This window comes from Xiphias gladius, chromosome 22, assembly GCF_016859285.1.
Source record: "Xiphias gladius isolate SHS-SW01 ecotype Sanya breed wild chromosome 22, ASM1685928v1, whole genome shotgun sequence".
NCBI classification, from domain to species: Eukaryota; Metazoa; Chordata; class Actinopteri; order Istiophoriformes; family Xiphiidae; genus Xiphias; species Xiphias gladius.
Window position 1 is genome coordinate 20,605,218 of NC_053421.1, and position 9,987 is coordinate 20,615,204.

Consider the following 9,987-nt stretch of genomic DNA (forward strand, 5'->3'; position numbering starts at 1 on the left):
GTCGAGACAAAAATCTTATTCACTGTAACTTGCTCTGACTATACCTGCGCATTTCAGATTGTTATCAGATCCTTGTGAAATGAGGGCCAAGGTTGCTGGGAAATTCCTTCACTGGCAGGGAACAGTCCACCTTTTTTTCAGGTATAAGTTACATTTAAAATAATAATAATAAATACTAAACTGTATATTTCTGTCTCACTTGTTGATCTTTTGGTTTGATCAGTTGCTTTGTTTTATTTATTTATGTATTTATTTATTATCAATTACACAAGCGGTGGGGCATTAGCCCCATTAGCTTCTTAACTGTTATGTTTCTTGCTGTGTAATTAAACTTAACAGTAAATGAAATTCTTACACTCTGGACAAGTTACTCTATGTTAAAAGTTCTGTACACTACTTAGCACAAGCCCGTCTTATGTCTCGTGGTTGAGGTTTTTTCATTGATCAAAGTTATTGAGATGATGTCTAAATGAAGGTTGTTTATACTGGGGACCCCTTGCAGATTAAAACAAGAGTAAGAGTCAACAGCCGCGTTAGTAGCTCTGTGAGGCTGTACATACGCACTGCATCAGCATGCTAACCGGCTCACAATGACAGTGCTAGCACGCTGATGTTTAGCAGGTATCGTGTTTTAATATGTTCACAATCTTAGTTTAGCATGCTAGCATGCTAATATTGTCTGATTAACACACAACACAGTGCACAACTGAGGCTGATGGAAATGTCATTAGTTTTGCAGGTATTTGGTTACAAACTAAAGTATTTCTGACTAAGATTTGACCTGATGATGGCACTTAGAAAAAAGGTCCGGAGTTCAACAGATATCTTACAATTCATTCTGTGGGTAACACGAATGTCATGGTGGCACAAGAGGAAAAGTCAGAACATCACCAAAGTTGTTTTTGGTTCATCCTCTTGGGTGTCAGTACAAAATATCATGGCAAGCCTTCCCCTTGCTGCTGTGGCTTAAAAGTGATTTGGATATACACTGCCTTGATGGAAACTGGGGGAAAAAAGCTAATGAATAGATGATAGAGATCGGACTATATTTTCTTCCAAGAGGAACTAAAAAAGAATTAACAATTTTAACTTAACATGAAAACTCCTTATAGATGTAGACCCACCTAAATTCCTTTTTGTGAACACAATGGGAGTAGAGTGTGCATAGAGGAGGGAAGTTTTCCTTACATCGCTACCTCATAGCGAACTTTGGCGCTGGGCTGTCTTTTGATTATATATTGTTGTCTTATGTTTCCTTTTTCTATGTTGAATGACTTGTTACACGTTTCACATTATATATTTCATTGAACTTTAATGCTGTTGGATTTTAGGACAAAATTAAAGTACCAGCAAAAAATAAGGTAAAAAAAAGGGAATAAAAATAATTTCACTGAAACCTCTTACACATTTTTGGAGAAAATTTTTTAGCACACTTATGGTTAGCAAACTTTACACACCCAAAACACTGAAGAGCAGGTGATTTTTTTTTTTTTTTCTGATTCCATGTAACAACTGGGATTCATCAATTACAGAAAACATTAAGAAGAAGGATAGAAGTCCTGCTGAATGAGGGATGAAAGAATCTCCATTTCTTGATATTTCCTAACAAAAAATATAATTAGGTAAGGTTGAAAAATACATTCAGAGCAATTCAGCTGATCTGATTGGCTCCCACTATGGTAATAGTAGAGCTGGAGACACTGGACATGATACTTCCAGTTGGCTTCATCCTTTTTGTCTCCAGCCAAGCTGAGTCTCCCTCCTCACCTGATGCCGTGCCAGCAGTGTTGATGATGTTAGTAATTTGATGTAGCAGCTGTTAAACTTGTCTAGTTTGTTAGACAGATCTTCAGAAAGTTGTTTGTAATACTGTCTAGAATCAGGCTTTGCCCCCCCCCCCCGTCTTGTTCAGGTCGGTGTGGTCAGTGAAAGGCCCACCAGCAGCAACACTCATTCTCTTCCAACCGTTGGCCAAGCCGTTTTCACAGAAGCTCATCCCACAGATATCAACACTGGAGATGCTACAATACTCCATAAAAGAAACCGATGTGCCTTCTGTCACACAGAAAAAATTTACATCATAATAATGCACAATTCAGACATGTCTTCTTAAGTAATTTAGAACAGCATCATGAGAGCAGTCACAACTTACTGCAGTCATAAAGGCGATTCAGCTTATACATATCAATGGGGCTCATTTCCATTCGCTGGTCAATTTTGCCCTGGTACTGGCATAGCTTAGTGGCAATTGTGTTTCCAGAGTTTTTAGAAAAGAAATGTTTGCCGTCGTGCATCACTGATAAGTAGTCATATGGAGCATTATATGTTGTACTTGAACTCTGAGTTAATTTCTCAAAATTTTTCTTGAATCCTGTAGACCAGGGAGACACATAATCAGACACTTAATGCATTGTAGCAGTACATTGTTTTATTTTTTTCTTTGGTTGTTATATATTTAAAATAGACAAAGCTAATTATATTTGTTTTTTAATTTTCAAAAATATTGGTATTTATTGTTTTTGTTTTAAGGGAAAAGCATCAAATTTTTAAAAAGTCCACAATACAAAATTCTCTGTGAAAACTGTATTGTAGTGTCAACACAGTGATTTACGGCAGCGTATTGCTGCCACACTAGAAAAATAAAAATGGATCAGTACCACTTTTTAACATGAAATGTTTATTGTTATATCAAAATGTTTTTCACGTTACAACAAGATATTTTCACATTATTAAAACATACAAACTTGCCATGTTATAACAAGAAAATTTTCTATAACAAGAACATTGTCTTGTTATAACAATAATGGGAAATGTTTCACTTTATAATCGGGTCTCGGGTGGAGGTAGACGCCCCGTGATAGTTACTGAGGTTGTGAACTGGCACAATATCAGCCACCATGCTCAACAACAGCAGAATCTCGCCATGTCTCAACCCAAGCAATAAGTAGAACTTAATCACATAGTGTAAATGGGCCATATTCCTCAACTCCGCACACCATCTCCTCATTCAAACATGTGTTATAACAATACAGGCTAAGTTATCACATTATTATGTGAAACATGAAATGTTTTAATGATATAAATAATAAATTGTTATAACAAGAGAAGTTTCTTGTTATAATGTTATAAGTTTGTATGTCGTAATAACTTGAAAAAATCTTGCTATAATGTGAAAAACATCTTGCTTTAACAATAAACTTTTCACGTTATAATTTAGAAAACTGATCTGTTTTCTGTATCTGTATCTGTGCCTCTTATTTAGAACTCGTATATCATCATTCGTACGTCACCTTAGCATTTTTCAATGGAAATGTATGAATCTCGACCTACGGAATGTACACGTACAGACGTACTCAACTTGTTAGTTTGGCTTCTCTGAGAGCAAAGTTATGCTTGGCACAAGACAGCATTGTGACAAGCGTGGTTCAGTGACATTTATTATTATTGGCAAGACTGGCAGAGAGAGAGAGAGAGAGAGAGAGAGAGAGAGAGAGAGAGAGAAATGCAACATGTGTTCCATGCATTTTAATGGACAAAATTACTTGCTTCCAAGAAGAAGGTTACATTTCAAAGAACATCGTATTTGCATTGCAGCATCATAAAAAAATTAGTTTGGAAGGAATTTTTTAAAGCTCTTTTCAAACATCTAAATCTGTAAATCTCCAAGAATTCTAGATGTTAGTGTCTTTACGAGTAAAACAGCCAGAGCGTTTTTCTTTAAAAGTAGTTTACGGGCAAATTTGTGGTATGAAAATTAAAACTCATTAAATGGCAAAGAATGGTTGACAAACTATTTATCCTATTGAGAAATATTATTTTCCATAAAGGAGACAGAAAGTGCATGAGTGTATTCACACTTTGCACTAGTACTGTGGAGTAAATTCTTCTGTTCGAATCGGTGATCAGTAAAGGGGGAAATCTCGGTCAGGGGTGTAGGATTAAACCTTCAGCTCACAGAACATTTCTCTACAGTAGAAATATACCAACTTCTCTATCTGTAGTGCATAGCTGACATTTTCAGGGTGTCAGGGGCAGGTTTTCCTGCCACCAGGGCCACTGAGGCTGTCAGCATGGGAAACATGGTTCCTGTAGGAAGACTGGGGAAATAACAACAGAATGATTATAATACAATTAGTTATTACTTAAGCGTTAATTTTTTTTTTAATCAAGCACAAATACCAAAGATTTGCTTGTTCCAGCTTCTCAGATGTCATGATCTGCTGCTTTTATATTATTGTTAATTGAATATATTTTGTTTTGGACAACTATTCTGATAGAAAATACAATTTGAATTGTAATGAGATATTTTTATATATATTTTTGACATTTTATAATGTAGTCAGCTTAACTGATTAATATAAAAAATAAGTAACAGATTAATTGATAATAAAAATATTAATCAGTTGCAGCCCTAGTTATAATAATTGACCTCGTCTGATATCAACAACACAGCCGAACACAGCTATGTACTGAGTGTTTTCAGTAAATACTTTACAGTAGCTGCCATTGATACAAAGTACAAACTTATCTGACTGCAAATGATGATATGAACAATCGAAGAAAGATGGTTGTATTGTTTCCCACCCTGTCAGAAAATATATGCAGTGGTTTTGTAATACAGGCGTTTCCACATTCTTGGGCATACAGTCCCCTGTGATCTTTCAATGCATTTCATTTGCATTTATCTTTCGTTCTTGCTATTGTTCTGTCATCTTACAGTTGGTTCAGTCTGGTTCCCATGTCATTTGTCTTCATCAGAGTAACAGGGCTCAAGTTGGACCATATCTAAGGCTTAGGAATGTCTGAACATTTCAAATCGTAGATTTGATAAATCTGTAAATTAAAATATAACAAATTGTTTCATATTTAAATTACAGAAATTTACAGTATTTTATTCACCAGGATCACAGATTTTGCAAAGCTACTAATTTTCAGGCTAAGTTACACTGATTCGTGTAAAAATAAAGATATTTTTCGATTAGATGTAATTGTGCAGCCTTAAAAATGTGAACAAGCGGATGCATAAAATATATAGTTTATCTAAGTCAAAATTGCTTAAAGGAAGATTAAAGGGAAAGTCGGGTTTTTGAACTACTGTAACACGTACCATCAAAGTTGAGGAGAAAGAAGATACTGCCTCCTTTTATTAAGTTTCCTGACGGAAATGCATCAAAGGACCAGAATGTCCTGTAGTCGAGGTTTGGACCAGCATAGTACGACTCTACGTTGGTGTCATTGATAAGATGTCCCAGCTTCCCGGGTGGAAGGTGGGACTTCACTACTATCCCAGTAGTGAAATGTCTCTCATTAGGAATTAGGGAAACACATGATTTGCACTCTCAATATGACCACACATACAGAACGTTTTCTCAAGACATATCGAATAATGTTTTGTATGTTTGTCTGATATCAGTGCTGCTCAATCACCTCCAGCTAACGCTCTCTTTGAATCGGTTGTGATGCTTATCTGCTTTGACGTCCGCTGCTCGATGTTGTGACTCTGGTCCAGCAGTGAGCCAGTCACCTGTTTCCACGCACATGGTCAGAGACGAGGTGTAGCAGGAGCTGGAGCCCCTAGTGCTGTCTGGCTAAGAACCGTGGGCTCAGTAAGCTTGTGCCAACACTTCTGTGCTGGAGCAGCCAATGAGATGTTGGAGGACCTGGCAAATACACCGTAGTTTGCAGTAAGTGCACATACAAAGTCATGCTCCCACTGGAAGGGCTTCGAAGCAAAATTATCTAATGTAAAAGAACATGCAGCATAGGGAAATGCATCTAATAATATTATAATATATATAAAATGCTCAAGCAATCAATCTGTGTACACTTACATTTTTATCAATCACATTAACAAATATTGGAGTAGAAAGACAACTTGACAGGAATGTTCGTCAGATTATGGAGCTGATTTGCCTTTGGTCTGTTTATATTTTAAAATCCAATCCTACATGTCAAGTACTCTGCTGGAAATGATTTACACACTGGATTTGGCTGTTCGATGTCACCACTTTCAAATGGTCATGTTTAGTGGATACAGCTATTCACTATGTATTTACATTTCCCCTGTGATCTGTCCCATCAGGTAGGTGGTTTCCGTAGCTTCCCTGTCATTGCTCTCTGAGCCAGATGTTGAGTTGGTCTTTGTCACTCCCTCTGTGAAAATAAAAGAACTGAAGGCACTGAAGCTGTCTCTTTGGATTCATTCTCCTGCTCCGCATTTTGGCACCATCCCCCTCTTTTCCAGAAGCCTGTGCTGCAGTGCATGAGAGAGACTCCAACTAGACACAGTTTACAGCTAAAGATCAATTTTTGTGCAAAAATAACCTTGCAAATCCCAACTGATGAGAAACTGCAGTTTATAGCATAGTTGCGGAAACTCTAAGCCAAATACTGTAATAGTGTTTTACAGAAAACTCACCGTTTTGATTTGCTGTTGTGCCATTTCCATGAGAAGATTTTGTGCGGTTCTCTGTAAACATAATGAAAATGCAACATTGTTGTATATCAGTTGCAACAGCTACCAATTAGCATTTTCACTGGCTCATTATAGTAAATCCATCACAATGCTTCTGTCCATGGGAACACAGAGAGAGCAGTTAGAGCAAGGTATAAATGAACACTATGATGGGGATAATAAAGAATAAAAGGGTATAATGCAATATCATTAAAGGGAAATGATTTGAGGAGAGAATGGTGTTTCTGTCAACGTAAACAAGAAAATTAAAACAAAAACTAAAATCAGGCTCAGACCTCCCTGTGAACTCAGGCTGCTGTGGTCAGAGAACGGCCCAACTTTTGTGCTGTCGACTCTCTTCCGGCTGGTATTTTCTGCAGCACAGAGAGTCATATCACACACTCTCTCATCCGCAAAGACATCAGAGCGGGGATGGCAAATGCTGAGAGGAACACAAAAACACAATTCTTCATCATATGGACAACAAATAACATTGTGCAATTAGTGGGATTGCTTGATAAAATAACTACTTACTGCAGTTATAAAGCTTTTGGAGCAACGGAACGTCATTAGGACTCGTTACCAGACGCTGACCAATTACATCTTGTTACGCCGGTAGATTAGTGATGATGGTGGACCCATTGCCATTAGAGAAGGCTTCTTTACCATAGTGCATCAAAGATGTGAAGTCATACATTGTTCCAAGTGTGGTATTGTAATGTGCACTACGCTTTAAGAAACTGTGTTCCTTTCCTGAACAAAACATGACGGTAAGTTTAATATCTGTTTTGTCTTAGCAGAGGTTAGCTGTTTTAACAGTTTTAACTCTAACCTTCCTTAGCTGCTTGCATTTCCATGGAGTTTTCCAGCCCTTGCCATTTCCCATCCATCCACCAGATGCCCTCAGACTTTCTTGCCAATCCCCCTTAACTGACCCACATCTACCTGCTCACCTGTTCCTCACTCCCCAGTCAGCGTATTTCCCAGCTGCTCGCTGCCACATTGTCAATGTTGCTCGTGTGGCTTTGTGTTCCAGCCACCTGCACCTGGATGCGAATCTATGCCTGTACCCTTTTTCCTGCCCCGTTCCAGTTAAAGAGCGACTCCAAAACACCCCATTTTAGCTTGAATACACTCTTTTACAATGTTAAAAAATGCACAGACTCTATGGGATATAACTGAACAAATGTAAATTGCTTTTGTTTGCGACAAAGTCATTTACAGAGAAAGAAATGTTCATATGCTATCCTTTGTAATAAAATCACATATATTTGGTATTAATTAGAAATATCAAGTTGATGAGACAATGTTAAGTAGGTTTTTGAGCTGATAAAGAGGGGCTGCGCTGTCCAGGACCCCAAACAGAAGATTAGGGTTAAAACCTAAAAGACAGTATAACCACATTATACAAATAACAAATGAATGAGTGAAAATTGTTTGCTTGGGTTGATTAAATGATGCTTCTTTTCACTTGCAAACTCTATTGACCCTTTTTTTCATGTCTCTTTCAAAGAGACTGTTAAGTTACAGGAGTGAAAGAAAAGAAAAGATTACTTTTACCTAGAGATGCATGTCAGGACATCCAAGTCGTGACCAGTAAATGAATGTCACATACACATGCTTTTGTACCTGGGTTCCTCATTTTTGCTCATCCTTTCCGCATCAAAACAAACAAACAGGTGACGTTTTCCTTTTCCCAGACAATGGCCTGTGCTGATAGGCATCTATCTTTCATCTCAAACTCTGCTCTGATTATTGATTAAATCTGTTTTACTCTAGTGTTCTGACACTTGTTTTGTACATTTAATTAAACTGAAATTTAACTCACACAAAGAGTGAGCCTTACCTTACCTTACCTTTTATTATTTTTATATTCTCACTATTCATAATCCTATGAGTGAGTAATAAATTAAGTTTTGACATCAAATGACAAAGAGACATAGATTAACAAACCCAGAGCCAAAGATTTATTATTGTTATATATTATTTGGTCTATTTTCCTGGTATCATTTATGATTTTTAGACATTTTCAGAATGAGTAGAGCAAAAGAGCAACAGCCAGTTTTTAGCTAATAATCGATGTAGTGCCCTATAGCATATTTTCAACAAGTACTTAGAGTGAGCTTGAATGGTCATTGGGTGATTAGAGAATATTTCATTGCAAATAAAAGTAAAAATAAAGACAAGTCTCCTGACTTGTTGAAGTGCACAAGCAAGATGACTGAACCTCTACCTGCTGAGTCATTCTTCAATTGCCCTTCATGAAACTGAGATATTTTATCACACTCAAGCTCTTACACTGCTCTGTCACTGGGTGGCAGTGTAGCCTCTTCTAATGGCACAGGGAACACTGACATCCCATTCAGATCATTTACTACACAGTTGAATAATACTTCATCACAGGTTTTTTATTATTATTATTATTATTACAATAAATGCATTAAGATTTACAGTAAGTACAACTTTACCGCTGTAGTTGGTTGAGGTAGAGCTTATTTTAACTGCTTCTTAAAATTATTGGGTAGTTTAATGTGAAACGATGCATCGTATTTTAGAAACTGATCATTTGTTTAGTGTGTAAAATCTTGATGTGAAAAGTGACCAGTAACTATAGCTGTAAAATAAATGTAGTGACGTAAAAAGGACAATACCTCTCTCTGAAATGTAGATGAGGTGAAGTACATAGTAGCAAAAACTTAAATTACTCAAGTAAGCCACAAGGACCCCAAAACTGCACTTAAGTATAGTACTTGAGTAAATGTATATAGTTATTTTCCACCACTACTTTCTACCTTGTTTTTCAGTTGCCAAAAAGGTACAGTTTCCCTTTTGCAGACCAATACAAGCGGTCTCCAATAAATTACTACCTTCACGAAGCTTATAGTGGTCATTTTTTGTTTGTGTTGACTGCAGATGTTCATCGATAATGAAAATTTTGGAGTCAATCAGTGGTAAGAAAACATCTCTGACATACTTTCAACATATTTAAAACACTAGTTAAACACCTCAAGTACATATTCTCATAACCATCCTTTTTACGAAACCAGCCCAGGGACAGCTATCTTTTCACATCCACCATCCCTGATCTGCTTATCAAACTAGTGGCAACAGTCTAGTAACAACCTCTTATCTATACAGGACAACACTAAATCTCTGTTTGTCACTACGGTGAGTAAGGCAAGATGTTTCTTGTTCAAAGACACTTGTGTGCGTCCAACAACAACTCTCAGTGGTCTGTGTCGTAGAGTTTGAATGGGGCAGACATCAGTCTTGCCTCCGGTGTTAAAAAGCAGCTGCTGGGATCAAGGCCTTAACAATGCCTTTGGCCTGTTTTGACTGATAATGCAGTTTAGTCTAGTGCTCCTGGGAGCCCATACAAGTGCTAATCAGGTTATAAAACAGGCTGTCATATGAAAATGTGGGATCAGATTTGCATTTGTAAAGTCTCACAGAGATTTTCAGTGGCTCGACCAGTTTGCACCTCGATGAATGTAGCACTTTAAAATGCTGTAATTAGATTAAGGGAAGAGCAA

At 37.2% G+C, this 9,987-nt stretch overlaps 1 pseudogene; it reads right to left on the bottom strand.

Moving 5' to 3' along the window:
• Positions 1–3,991: 3,991 nt before the first annotated feature.
• Positions 3,992–8,096, bottom strand: LOC120784002 (annotated as a pseudogene).
• Positions 8,097–9,987: the final 1,891 nt, after the last annotated feature.